The sequence below is a fragment of the Furipterus horrens genome, unplaced genomic scaffold (genome assembly GCF_987537825.1).
Source record: "Furipterus horrens unplaced genomic scaffold, mFurHor1.1.pri manual_scaffold_10, whole genome shotgun sequence".
NCBI classification, from domain to species: Eukaryota; Metazoa; Chordata; class Mammalia; order Chiroptera; family Furipteridae; genus Furipterus; species Furipterus horrens.
Window position 1 is genome coordinate 81,725,448 of NW_028327180.1, and position 14,749 is coordinate 81,740,196.

General features: G+C 48.6%; 1 long non-coding RNA gene across 1 annotated transcript; it reads right to left on the reverse strand.

The window, feature by feature from the left end:
- Positions 1–13,221: 13,221 nt before the first annotated feature.
- On the reverse strand, positions 13,222–13,983 carry LOC150000838 (uncharacterized). The gene is made up of 2 exons (XR_016513603.1): positions 13,887–13,983; positions 13,222–13,510 (listed from the first exon to the last, which is right to left on the reverse strand). It is a non-coding gene; the product is annotated as an uncharacterized LOC150000838 (long non-coding RNA).
- Positions 13,984–14,749: the final 766 nt, after the last annotated feature.

The window sequence follows — 14,749 nt, forward strand, 5'->3', positions numbered from 1 at the left end:
GAGCTGGAGGAGCTAATCACTGCCCGAATCACTGTAGCCAGAGCAGCTCCTAGTTACCCTCTTATCTAAGTTCCCTTATGGGAAAGGGGACAATTCACAGGGATACTAAGTGACAGCTCCTGGTGGTGGTAAACCAGGCCTCTAGCCTGCTTATCCAGTGTATTTTCCATCATAAGATCTATCTCCTTCCCTGACCAGAAAGTGATCCTAGGCCATGGCATGATAAGAGCCCAGTCCAGCCCACCTGACAGCAGGGATCACTCTCAGCCCGCTCAGTCCTTGCTCATTCTGAACCCTCTGCCTGTTAAAATTCAGCTTCACTCTGCTGGTCCTCAAGCCATATGTTTCCTGTTTTCTAAAAATGTAGAGAAGAGTGAGTCAGAAAGGTACTGTGCCTGCCTTCCAGGAGCTTCAAAACAGAGTGACAGTGCCGACGGGAACATTGGGACCATTAAAACAAAGGTTGCCTGAAAACAAGGACAGGCTTTCCAGGCACACAAGCTGTGGAGCCAGCATGTCCTGACAGCTGCGTGTTTATCCTGGGTGGATTCTAGGGAAAATGATCACCTTCCTGGAGGAATTATAAGGAGAGTTGACATGCTGCAAGAGAAGGCGTCCACCCACCCAGAAACTGGACACTGGGTGCCTCATGAAGATATGGAGGCAGGACAGGCATTTCACAATAAAAAGACGGTGATTGTTTTTTTCGTTTATTCAATCACTTCTTTTCTCCAAACAACTGAAGATGCACCCAGTGACCCAGGAGTTGAATGAGAGTTTAAAACAGGAGAGCTTAGCCTAGTCTAGTGTTGGGAGAGAATGTTTATGCTGAGATCTGAAGCTAGGAGTTTGGGTAAAGACAGGCCAGGCATTCCAGGTGGGGGCAAATAGCAGATGCCATAGCCCTGAGGTGAGCAAGAACACAGTACATGGGAGGAACCAAAAGCAGGTTATTGTGCACAGAGAGATAGTATCACGAAGTGAGATAATGGATTGGTTAACAAGTACCAAATCATGGAAAGCCCTTCAGTTTGCTTTATGGATTTTTATAATTAGGATATGGCACTTTAAAACTTGACCCCAACATTCTTTCATGTTCCTCCCGCTGAGAGGAGCTCTAGGTTACTCATAAATCTAGGTTCTGTGATTCTGCATCAGATTCTGGGCTCAGGTCTCAGAGAGTGGCAGCTTCTACTTCCTGTCGTTTGGAACCCAACCCCCATGTTGTAAGGAAGCCCAGACAGATCGTGGGAGGCCCACATGGACAGGCCATATGGACAGGAACTGAGGTCCCTCACTCTTAGGCCCAGGTGAGCTTGCAGCCAATAGCCAACACTAACTTGCCAACCATAGGAGTGAGCCATCTTGGAACTGGATTCTACATCGCCTTGTCAAGAGACTTCATCTGATGTTGCAAGGAGAAAAGATGAGCCTTCCCACTGAGCTCTGTCCAAATTGTAAATTCTTGATGTAAGCAAACGATTGTTATGGTTTTCAAGACACTGAAATTTGGAGTACAGTCATGCATCACTTAACCATGGGGGTACACTCTGAGAAATGAGTAGTTAGAGAATTCTGTCGCCGGTGAAGATTATAGCACGTGCTTTTATAGACCCGAATGGTACAGCCTGCTACACACTTTGGCTACGTGGGATAGCCTCGTGCTCCTAGACTACAGGGCTGGACAGCGTGTTACTGTACTGAATCCTTTAGGCAATTATAACACAATGGTATTTGTACATTTTAAATAAATGCAGAAAACATGTAATATAAAAGTTTTTAGAAATAATATACTAGGCCAGGGCACTTACTGTAAATGGAGCCTGCAGAACTGGAAGTTGCTCTGGGTGAGTCAGTGAGTGAATGGTGAGTGAGTGGGAAGGCCCAGGACACTAGTGTCCACTACTGTAGACTTCATAAACACTGTCCCACAAGCCCTCCCCCTGCTTCCTTCCAACATGGTCAAAATAGAACATTAAAGCTGTCAGCGCTGCTCCATGAACCGGGATGTGGGCTGGACTGATTGAAAATATCAAGGAGAAACTAGCTGGGTACTAGTGACGTTAGGAGGGAGTGAAAGGTGGCCTGAGGATCAGTAGGAATAAAATCAAGATGAAGAGAGAAAGGAAGGAGACAGCTTGTCATGGCAACGGGGCTTTGGCTGCTGCGTATTGGAGATGAGCAAGACTAATTCAATAAAACTGTACCGTGTAAGAGTCAGGCCTTTGTGCTTCAGTTGGGGACTGCAGGCTTGGTGGTCGGAATCTCTAGGGTCCCTGCTGGGACTGGAGACTGCCTTTTAGGAACTGTTTCAGGGAACTTAGGAAAGTTTTGCTGGGAAAAAGTCCAAGGTGTTGGGGTCTTCCAGCCTGGGGTTTGGAAGCTTTCTACTCAAGTCTTCCCACCTCTCAAGAATAAGGAGCTCCCTTCAACCTCCTGTGGAGTTAATAGATGATGGAGCCACGAGGATCATGCCGATTCCAAGACTGGATTCCTGTGTTGCAGTTTCTTGGCATCTTCTTTGACCCCGCTGTCCCTCCTGCAGAGGCTATCCCTTCCCCTCCCTCCTGGAGTCCCAGGAGTCCCCAGCCTAACAACCTCATGCACAGGGCTGTCAGAAGGGTCCATCTGGCCTACAAATCCAATCATGCCACTCCCCTGCCTGTAACCTTCCATGGGTTCCCCCGTCTTGGGTTTCATTCTAAAGTCTATCAAGGGGCACAAGGTCACATGACCTGGCGTTTGCCTCGCTGTCCTATATCATCTCTGGCTTCCTTGCTTCCCACACAGTCTATTCACATCTGCCATGTGGAACACACCAGAGACGGTGTGGGGTACTGGATGAGGAGGCTGCAGCTTTAGCCCAAACACCCTTTCTCTTGTCTATTAAATACTCCTTATCTTTTAAAACCATCCCCAAGCAATCACTGCTGGAAAGCCTTCCCTGAGAGTCCCTGCTCCTTCTTCTTGTTCTGACGTCACACTTCCTTCACTGAACATGCTACTTGGTGCTGCATTTATTCCCTGGGCAGCTGGAGTTGTGTCTCACTCACCGCCATCCTCAGCAATTCTTACCATGGCACCTGGCACGTGGTCGGCTCCCTGTAAGGTTTTGATAAATAGACCCTTCAAAGTGGAGCTCTATTGTTATCACTGAACTAGGACCTTTAGGAGACTTTCTTTTTATTATTGTTTATTTGCGTACGTGAGTTAACCAACTATAATGATAAACATAACTAAAAATCTTATAATTGCTTTATACAGGCTATTTCATTTCATCCTGGTGAATAGAAGTGTGACTGATAGAAACGCCTCTCTCAAGCCCTCAGATCCATCCACAGACCAACAAAGAAGTCTCCAAAAAAGAAGGAGAGCAAATTTAAGAGCATCTTTTGATATTTTTTATCTCATGTTTTTTAAAGTTTAATTTTTTTATGTTTTACAATGTACTTGACAGTATCTTGGTGCATGTATGAAATTTACAAATAAGGCAATATACTATGTTATAGGGGATATTTAAAATTATTTCACTGATAGAGTGCATGATCCAAAAATTTTGGAGACACTGCGGTAGGGAACACAGCTCCATGCCCCAGACCTTGTGGCAACAAGTCCTTGGTTGGGTCACAGGCCTGGACTCAGTTTCCATCTCCCTATTTTTCCTATTCCTTTTTCCCAGTTACTAGTAGTAGCAGCAGTTAGCATGTACTGAGTGCTCGTTCTGTGCCAGACGCTGTGTTAAGCATTTTCATGCATTATTTCATTTAATACTTATAATAACTCTATAAGATGGGCACTATAATCCTCGATTTACAAATGAGGGAAAGAAGCTGAAGAAAATGAGCCCAAGGTCACAGTGACAGAGCCAGGATTCAGCTCCCACTGAAGGGCCTCCTGGAATAAGGAGGGTGGGGTTGAAGGTCAGTTTTGGATTCTGACACAGTCCTTGGCATTTATTAGGAGGGCTGCAGCACAGTGTTGTCTCAGTTCAGTGACAGGTTGTTTTGCTGTTAGTCCAAACCCGATAATGGCCCTCCCAGCCAGAGGCAATGAAACATGATGCACACGGGATACTGCATTTCTGAAGGATACCCTACGCCTCACTGTGCCGATGGGAAACCGCTCTTATAAACAGCATAAGCCTTTGCCGCCACCACCCTGCCACCACCCCGTCGTGGCAAGGTGCCCAAAACCATTAGCGGTGAGTGATTCCATATTTAAAGTGAGCCTCAAATGAAAAGCACCGTAAATCAGCGTGCCTTGCCTTCTCATGGCTCAACCTCACTGAATTGTTTACTTAACACGACAACTGGGAGAAGGCAGGGCGGGTGAAGGATCTCCCAAAGAAGGCAATAAAACAAGACCCAGAGCGCCACGAGGGGCTCTAACAAGCTACTGCAAGCAGCCCCAACCCGGTCTCTTCATGTCCTGCTCTACTCGCTCCCTGTCTCAAGACGCTCCTGGGGTCCCAGTCCCTCGAGGGGACCACCAAACAAGGCCTACCTTCCTACCTAGCATCTGTGTCCTGCACACTGTTAGCCAGCTTTCCCATCCCCCACCCCTTTCCTGTTGGCAAATGACACCAATTCACTCCACTCCACCCAGGAAATTCTTAGCAGGGACGGAGTAGGTCAGTGAATCCAGACTCCCCGGGATGATGACACAATGACTTGGCCAAGGTCACTCTGTGACAGATCTAAAAATGAAACTCAAGCTCTGTGTCTGTCTACTGGCATGTACCGGGAATGTCACCGGGTTCAGAACCCAACTTGGATACCGCAGGGACAGTCAGGTTCAGAATGTCCTGGAGCGGCTGAGCTGGGGCAGGGTTTCTCTTTTCCTTCCCTCTTCTCCTGGAGGAATGTGGTCTGGACAGGGCTGCAGCAGCCTTTTCCCAGGCATTCAAGTGCAGCTTGATTTATTTCTGGTGCCCCGGGTGCGGCTGGCCGAGGAACCCAGCGAGGAGGATACCCCATCCTGCTGCTGGGAACAGAATTGGGGAGTGTTTTGTCTTCCTCTGAGCCCAGGCTCTGATCACCACAAATCCTGGAATGAACATAGATCAAGATTTTCTGTAGAAGGAAGCAGAGCAGTTAGGTGGTAAGCTAGAAGAGGATGGGAAATCAAGAAAATTCTTGTGTCTGACTTGCATTGCTTTTAACTGGAGGCACCTGAGCTTGTTTTTATGTTCGTGGGATTGATCTCATTGAGAAGAAAACATAAAGGTATGAAGGGAAAGGGAATAATTTTGGAAAAAAGTCCTTTCAAAAGGGAGGAGTGTGTGGAGTCCAGAGAGTGAGTGAAAGAGGCTTACCTTTTCTTAATGGGAAAACCATACGTTGGGGGAAAAAGAAATTCACTTTGGGTAGGACTGCTCCAAGCAACCCTGGCCAGACTAGGTTTTTCCAATCATTGTGGCAACAAAAGAAAAAAAAATCTCACATGTATCCAAATGCTCCATGTGGGACATCATACCACTCCGTGGAGAATCTACTGACAACTTCCTAGCTGCTCCGTCTCCCCTGCCTGCCCCACGACCGGGGACCCGAGTCTTGGGGCCAGGTAATAGGGTTTTTAAACTGAGCAGTGGACAAAGGAACTTGAGGAAGGGTGATGCGGCAAAACTCTGGGGATCCTGGAATCGGATCCAGCAGACAGGTAAGCCCAATGGTGAAGCCACTCTGCAGGCTGCCTAAAAACCATGGCAACCTTCCAGCTGGAGTAGCTGCACTTGACATTGAGGATTTAATGGTCCATTTCTCTGCTTCTGTCTATGATAAATAGCTTGCAGTGTCCATGAGAACAACTAGGAAATTGGGTAAAAATCTACCAGAGCAAGAGGCTTAAAAAGCCAAGAAGAAGGTGTTTGAAAAGCTCAGCAGAGATTTTAGTAGTCTCATTGTGCTGGGGAAACAAACATTGATGTCCAGTAGGAGGCAAGGCAGACAGGGCCCTGATAAACACGTCAGGGTCTCACTGAGAACCCCTGGAGGGCCTGCCCTAGGGATGGAGGTGAGGGAGAGGGTGGGCAAACCTAACAAGGGCTGAAATGCAGCCCAGACCCAGCTGAGTCCCTGACTGGACCGAATGCAGATAACCACCTGCCAGAATGACATGTACATTGGTAACGTTTCATGCACTGAATATCTTGCATACCAAGAGACAGAACCAAGAGAAAAAAGACACTAGAAACTAATTCACAAGTGATGCAGATATCAAAACAATGAGACAGACTTTCCAATAACTGTGATTAATGTGTTCAAGAAAGTAGATGACACCCTGGAGAATTTCCCCATTCAATTGAAATCTATAAATAAATCGATAACAGAAAAGATGCTCACTGCTCCGTGACATTCCCTCAGTGTCCGAGCTCTGGAAGGGGTATCCATCTGCTCCAGGCATGAGGGATCGGGGGAGAAAAACTGTCCCAGATTCACAAGGTGCTCCCAATCTCAGCTTTCTCCTCTGCTCTCCAAATATGGCCTTGGAGCCCTGGTGGGGAGGCTTTCAATTCCCTTGAGCAGTGGTTCTCCAACAAATGTCCAAACAAACCTTGGGATTTCATGGACATAAATGAGGGCCATTGAGTAAGACCAGAGGCTCCAGGGCTCACTTCCACCTGCCGGCTAATATCACTGCCCTGCAGGAAGCTCATGTAGGTCCTTTATACCCAACAGCCACATCCTCTTTATAACCTTCTCAACAAGCAGTCAGATACCCTGGCCTGGAGTCCCCTCAGGGCTGCGCAGCCCCGCGGTTTATGGCAGCTAATTCTTCATCCTCGTGGACTCCACCTACCAACACCTCCCTGGGCTTCTGTCTTCAAGTATCAAAGCTGGCTGTTTGCCATCTGGTCCTGCCTGCCTCTCCACCCTCATCCCTATCCACCCCTTACCCTCCACACCTCAGCCGCGCCAAATTTCCTCCAGATCCTCACTGTACCAGGGCTTGTCTCCAGGACCTTGTATATGTGATCTCCCATCCAGAATGCTCTTAACGGCACCCTGTAGCTCCTCTATGATAACAGGGCTCACCCTGGATTGTACCTGCCCAGTCGTTTGTCTGTCTGTAGGCATGCGGAGGTAGGGGCCACGGTCCGTGCTGTTTATTGGAGGCACAGAGGCTGCCGGTGCCCAGTGTGTTCTAGGGACTTACTATCTATGAATGAATGGTGAAGCTCCTGGAACAATATCTACGTAGGAGACATTTATGTATTATTTCTTGACTTGAGCACAGGATTCGGAGTCCAGAGGCCCAGGACAACTCCTAGATCTGTTATTAACTCTGGGATTACCAGTGACAAGAAAGTCATCTCCCTTTCTTGGATTCATTTTTCTGTCTGTCCAAACAGTCCTTCCAGCTTTCCTTTCTGTCCTTCTGCACTTGGGGACACTGGTGTCAGCTAGGCCCCCTGCAGAGAGGACGAGAGAGACCCGGAGCCCTGCCCCACAGCGCTGGGTGCCAGCCTCACTTTGAGTCTGCTGTCTGCAGCCAGCCTGAGACTTGCTGGTAACCTGTAAGAACATTCTGAGGAAATGCACACTTCACTCTTCAGCAAGAGGGAGCTTTGGGGTGAGACCTGGGGAGACAGGCCAGAAGCCAAATCCCAAATGAATAGGACTTTAGTCCTCTGGGCTTATGTATCCTATGCTTTCCAAAGAGAGGCCTCATGTCTTAAAGGCACAGCCAGTGACTCCAACAAAGCACGTCCTACCTGTCCTTCCTCCCTCGTTCCATTTCTTCTCGGCTGGATCCCAATGTGGCCAAAACAAGTGTAGAATAAGCTGCCCCCCTGTAGGCCAGACCTTTCAGAAGGCTGTGTGGGTTGATAGGTGGAAGTACACTCCTCTGAGAAATACAGGACCAAGTCTGTATTGACCTCTGCAAAGAATTAATCTACAATGCAACCCTGCAGGTACCCCTGTCCCTCTCTAGGCCTCAGTTTCCCCACCTATGACATGGGGGACGTTCTCCAATTGGCCTCAGACTCAAACATTTTCAAATTCTATGACAGCTTTGAGGATAGTCTCTGACTATCTCCAACACCAAGTCCAGGGGCACCGGGGACGTGATAGTGGTCATGTTTTCCACTTCACTGTGCTTCACAGTTATGTGACTGGGCTTTCCTTGCTGTCAGAGCTGAGCCTCCACGTAGCCCTGTGGAACCAATTAAGGGTCACACAGAATCAATAATTTAATTTCTGTATCTTATAAAACATTTAGCTCCCGGGCTTATAAGACAGGGTCAGAGGAACATAGTCCTTTATTGAATAAGTACAATCTAAAAATATCCTTTACTGAGACTGATTGGGGAAATTAAAAGGGCACAGCTTAAACATCAGGAGTTCCAGACACTGAGCCCTGCTCAGCTACAGCCTTGGTTGTGTGGCCTTGGGCGGGCGCCTCTTCAACTTTGTCATCTGTGCAGTGGTATTACCAGGTTCATCTTGACTCTACTCTTCTGGTAGAATAAGTCTTCCCAAAATTGTTTGTGGCTCTTCCTGGTAGATGTGGGTGGTCTTTTATTTGTGTTTTGGTTTGTTGTTGTGAGTGTCATCATTTTGCTTATCTTGCTATGGCCAGTGAGGTCAGTGCTTCGTGCAGATAGTAAGCCAGGAAACATTCCTCATAGGTCAGATCAGACACTCACATCTCAGGAGGCACGTGAGACACTCCTGTCATTAAAATGTCATGATGTCCATAAGGAGAAAGGCTCACGGAGCAGCTGAGACTCTGCTGCTCTACCGCATGGTTAGGATGCAGGTTTGTGCCCTGCCCACGGCTCCTGACTCTTCCCTGGTTCCACTTCTAAACCAGAGATGGACCCCACAGGGAATCTGAGATCTATCTAGTCAGTGTCCCCTAAACACTTGCCTGGAAAGTCATTACGTATTGCCCCACTTTCTGAATCCTATGAATGGAAAATAAGACTCAGAGGCATGTAGGGTTTAGTTAACACACAATCAAAGCTTCATGAGAATGATGGGAAAATGCTTGACAAGGTCCCTGAAGGTCCCTAGAGGGTCTCTTTCTGCAGGCATATCCTTTACAAACTGTAGGAAATGACATTCTCTTAAATATGACTGATGTGCCCATATATATTCTACATATATGTTTGTTTTTTTAAGGCAAAAATTTTACAAATATCCGTATTTAAATTTATTTATTTATTATTTATTTTTACCACAGGTTACTTGCAAAAGAACTCACAACAGATCATAACATCACTTGTGTTATGAACTCCACCTGAAATTTGATTTGGTAAGTCCCTGGAGCTGGGCACAAGGGGCAGCCTCCAGAGCAGCTGGAACTGAGGTCCAATTAGAAAGCATATGATTCCCATCAAAAGAGATGAAGCCTGTAGATTAATGTTGGTTTCTCATAAAGTTAAACATAATCTTCACCATTTGACCCAGCCATTTCATGACCAGATATTTGCCCAAGGGAAACAAAAATATTTGTCAAAAGCAACAACAAAAAAACTTGTACATGCATATTCAGAGAACTCCATCTAAGTAGCCAAACACAGGAAACAGCCCAGACGTTTATCAACAGGAGAAAGGATCACCAGACTGTGCTACATACAACGCCATGCTTCTCCAAGTAAAAGGATTGAGTTGCTTTTACAAATCTCACAGACATTATAGTGAGGGAAAGGAGCCAAACATCAAAGGACATATTCTGGATGACCCTATTTATGTGATGTTCTAGATGCCAAACCAACCTATAGCAACAGGAAGCAGAAGGGTTATTCTGTGGCTGCCGGCGGAAGTGAAGATGAACTGCAAAGGAGCACTGGGGACCTTTCTAGATGGAGTTGTTTTATACCTTAGTCAGGGTGGTGATCTAACAAGTGTTTTCACTGTCAAAATTCATCAAACAAGCACACTTTATTGTGTTGAACTTAGGTTTTAATAAAGTTGATTTTAAAGGTTTTTTTTTTTAATTACCAAGTCAAACAGAAAAAGTGCTTTAGAGAAAGAAGGCAAGTAATGGTTTGAAATAAGAATCCCAGATTTAATGTTAAAAGGGCATATGTCCTGAATTGCAGGTACTCATTTTGAAGCAAGATGCTTCTTACCTGCGCACCCGGGATATCTGTGCTCTGAGAAGGGAAGCAGTAGGGACTGATTTGAAAAGTCAGCTCAGTTGATTTGAGTCCTTGATTGATTGATTGAAAAAGCAGCCCCAGAGCGGCCAGTGGGGAACAGGGAGCTGAGGAGGGAATGCAGGAGTGGCCAGACTTCTTTGTGGATGAGACAGACAACCTAGGCCAGCATTTCTCAAATTATCTGTGGTGAAGGACTAGCTGTTCTTGTTGTCATTGCCTGTTGGTTTTGTAAAATAAAAACAGTGTATGCTAGAGATTCCAGCATGCCAGATTGCTACGGAAGTCTCCACACTCTTCTCGGCGTGCGTGCTGGCCTGGTGGCACACCTAGCAAACATGCAGGGGCTGGTCGAGAGGTCCGAGCACCACCCCTGGGGCTTCCTGGAACTGCCTGGGGAGAGACCGAGGTCCCATGTGAACAGAGAGGCAGGAGCCAAGGACAATGGGTTATGAAGATGGACGTGGCCCGTGCGCACACAGTGGACAGTGAGGCCTGAGGAAATGTGCTCATAAAGGTTTCAGCAGAGGGACATAAGGTCAACCAAGCGCTGTTGTGGACAGACCCATCTGGGCAGCACACGCAGGACGGTGAGGGATGGAGAGGCCTGAATCATGGGGTGGAGGAGGAGGCTGTTCCGCCAAGCAGCTGGGAGGTGACCGGGATTTGAACTGTCATGGCAGCTGTGCAACTGGGAAAGGAAGTGGCGACCAGAGGGCTAGGAAGGGATGCACAGTGACGGGTGACAGGCTGGAGAGGGGCCTGGGGCAGGGCGGGGTGGGAGACAGGGTCAGAGCAGGTACGCTGACACAGAGGAGGCAGGTATCCCAAGGAATGAGACGCAAAGGGAGGAAGCTTGTGTCTGGGGACTCCATTTGCTCTGGGAAACAGGAAGTGGGCTCCTGGGGGTGCCCGGCCAACCTGGGCCGACAGTGTCCCAAGGGCTGGCTCTGCACGCTCTGGCCTGTGGCCCAGCAGTCCGTGACCCACTGCCACCCACAGTGCCACCCACAGTGCCAGAGGGGGTGGGACAAAGCTCCAGCTTCTGCGTGCCATTTCCCGTGCATGGCTTGCCAGCTTCCTCCCCCTCGCATTCACTGTAGCTACCCCTCACCTTCCGGGCCCAGCACGGATGCCACCCCAGCAGAATAAATGACGCTCCTGTATGCTGCCCTCCACTCAAAGGGGTCACAGAGCACAAGCACCTCTCAGGACAGCGGCTCTATGCTGGTCTGCCCACCACACTGTAGCGTCGCCTTCGGGTCGTAGCTCATTTTGTTTTCACCACCCTTCGGCACTGAGCCTGACGGAGCCAGGCGTCACGTGACACATGCCCTCTGATACACGTGTGGTAACCATTATTCAAAACTTCCAGCTTCCTCAACCCCAAATACTGTAAGGGCTCCTCTCCAAATGAAAAAACAACTGGCCGCCCAGCCATGCCCAGAGCCCTCTCGCCTTGAAAGGCTGTGCGTTAGAAGCTGGAGTAAGCCTGATCTGACCCATGGACTGGGAAGTCACCACCTTTTGTGTGACAACAAGAATTGAAAGAGAAGCTGGGTCATTAATCCTTCAGATCTGCAGGTTCTGAAGTCACCAGCGCGACTATGGAGTGAGGAGGAATGATCACAGACCTGGAGACAGAAGCTCGGCTTCGGTGTAGGGTCGCCCACCCCTGGGGGCGGGGGCCATGGGCCGGGACAGCCTGCAGGTCCTGACCCGGCTAGTCTGCTGCCCGGTTGCCTTGCCATCGAGGACGTTAATGTGTTTTGAGTTTCATGTCTGCCCACGTGCTTTTAGGAGAAGGATTTACCCCAGTGATCTTCTAATCCAGAGAAGAGGTTTCCACAGCTCAGAGGGGAGTTACAAGAGTGATCAAGACGCAGACATTTTGGTTGGAAGCTGGGACTCCTGGACACGGAATGTTCAGTAGTACAGCCAGGACAGGTCTGTGCAAACTGGGATGGGTGGTCAGCCTAATTGGAAGGGACCTCAGAAATTATTTGCCTAAACTTTTTTCATAAAAGGGTCCCAGAGAGGGCTCTCTGGTCTCCCACTTGCTCTGCAGGCCTTTCCCTCCATGGCGATCTCTGTCAGCATCATCTGGCTGGTCGCCTTCTGCACTTCCATGACTTGGGCTACTTACCTGTGCCGCCCTCAGCAGGGGATCATCCAACAGCCGTGTAACTGCTCATGGTAGACCTCGGGGATGTTGCCGGCTCCACACTCCTGTTCCCAGGATGGGAGAGGAGTCAAAGCGGGGAGGCCTGCGAGAGCCCTACAGGAGGCAACAGTGTCTCCAGAACCCCTTTGACTTCCCCTGGGAGCCCCTGTGCTCTAAGTAAATTAATGTTCTTGTCCCAAGCCTGGACCGTGTACCTGCCTCTCTTTCCTCCTTGGATGCCCACCTATACACGAAATCTCAAAAGGAATAAAATCCTCCCTCAGGGCCACCCTGAGCACACAACTGGGTAAAAGGAGAAAGATTAATGCACAAACAGAAAAACTCAGTGACAAAGGGGCAGAGGTCCTCCGTCCACCTGCAGGTGGCACCTTCAGGTGTCATCTCCTTTCAGTCCTTGGAGGGCTGAGTGGTTAAGGGGGCAAGTGATTCCCCTGCCCAGCCTGCTGGAATCAGTGGTCTGGAGTGCGAGGTCCTGAGGTGCAGGGTCCTGCAACCAGATGACAGTGCATGCTCCCCCAGGGACCATAAGACCTGGTGATGGACAAGTAGCCACACCTCCACAGACTTCCCAAACAAGCGCACCTCTCCTAAGCCCCAGGCTGTCGGTTTACAAATGTTGTGTCTTCTCCTTTCTTCTCATGCCTGAATCTGTTCAGGAATGCCACATTCCAGCCTTTCTGGGTCGACCACATGTCACAGTGCCAGCCGTTGGAACACCACACATCCCAGAATGTGGCATTTCTGAATGAGTCAGGCAGGAAGGAGTGTGAGGCATTTGAGAGCAAAACCCGCCTTCTACGGCTTCATCGTGGGACCCTAAGCTTCATACCATTAGCTGGTGCATCTCAAGATTCTTGAAGGCAACGTGCAACTTATGGTCCAGTTTGGTGAGTGATGCAGAGAAGTAAAACCATGATAATGATGAGGCTACTTTCATCACCTTTTAATTTATAAAGCCCTGCTGTAGCCACACTCTCAACTGATTCTTGCAATATCCTTGCAAGGAATGCAAGGCTGGCAAGGTTCAGAGTGAATCAGGGGTGCTGATGAGGGGCAGAAAGTTCTAGAAGCTGAGTTTTTGGAGTCAGATACATTGCAGGGCTTTTCCCACCACACTGGCCAGTGTCAGTCAGCTCCATCCTCCTTCAGAAGTGGACATGCTTGTTAATCCACGGAGTAGCCCTGCCAGGGGCTTTTCTGAAGCACTGAAGTGAAAGCTTTGAAAAAAAGCAAACAAGGATTTAAATGAAGAATAAATAAAATAAGGCTGAAAAGACAGCAGAGTGTAGGGGCTGAGAGCCAGAGCTTTGCAGTCAGCAGACTGGGAGCCAAGCGCCAAGTTTGCCCCTTGCTGGCTGTGCGACCTTGGGTAAGTCCCATCAGTTTTCTCATCTGCAAAGGAGGGATAAAGTTAGTCCCTGTTTTATAGAGTCATGAGGATTAAAAGCAAAACTGTATGCAAAATAGCTTAGTTTAGCACAGTGCCTGGCACAATATAGGCACTTTTAAAAATTCACTGAATAATGAACAGAAACAGTTGTCACCATTGGGGTATGAAAGAAGACAGGTGAAGACTGAAGCCAGGGCTCTTACCTTTATGAAATGCTGGTGCTCAAACATGCCGCGCACCTCCCACCAGACAACTGGAGTAAGAGACATTCTAGCAACAGCTGGGGGTGCTCCTCGAAGTCACTACCACACCTGAAATACCTGTGTTGCTCGCTTGCTTTCCTGGATACCTTCAAAGAGGAGGAGCTTGGGGAGGGAATTAAACCTCCAACCAAAGAGACGTGTCCACATGAGGGAAAAAATGGGCTAGAAAGAAACTCGGGTGGACCTGGCCCCATTCTACACCCAAGACGGAACATTTCTGTCTTTGGGGCTGAGAGTCGTCATGTGCCACGGCAGGAAGAGACCGTGGAGAGATGCTTCACAAGAACACAGAGGCCCAGACAGATGGAGCAACTTGCTCAAGACTACACAGTGAGGTAGTGGCAAAGCCAGGGCTGGGACCCAGGCCTCCTGACCTCCCAGTCCCAGGCTCCAGCCACCGAGTCCCTAATTATGCAGCTGGCTTTCAAAGTCATTAGGGCCCAGAACTAACTCAGCACTAAGCTTTCAAAATTCCCATTGGCCCTCCCACACGGTTCTTCTGGAGGACAAAATCACTCAGGGAGAAAAATGTATTAAAAAGTCTTTTGAAATGGCGGAGGAGGATGTGCTCTCCGCCAGGAGCTCCTAAGAGAAAGGGCTGAAATATGATTCGATCACTCATCACCTGGGCTCCACCTCTTGTGCAATTTTCATCTTTTCTGGTGCTTGGGTGGTGTTGGATGGTGAAATGTCAGGTTTACGAGCCTGATGCTCTCTGATAAGCACTTTTCATATGTCCCTGCAGCAACACCAAAGGAGTGGCAGGCCTCATTCAGCCATGCCAGAGGTGTGGACAAACAGAC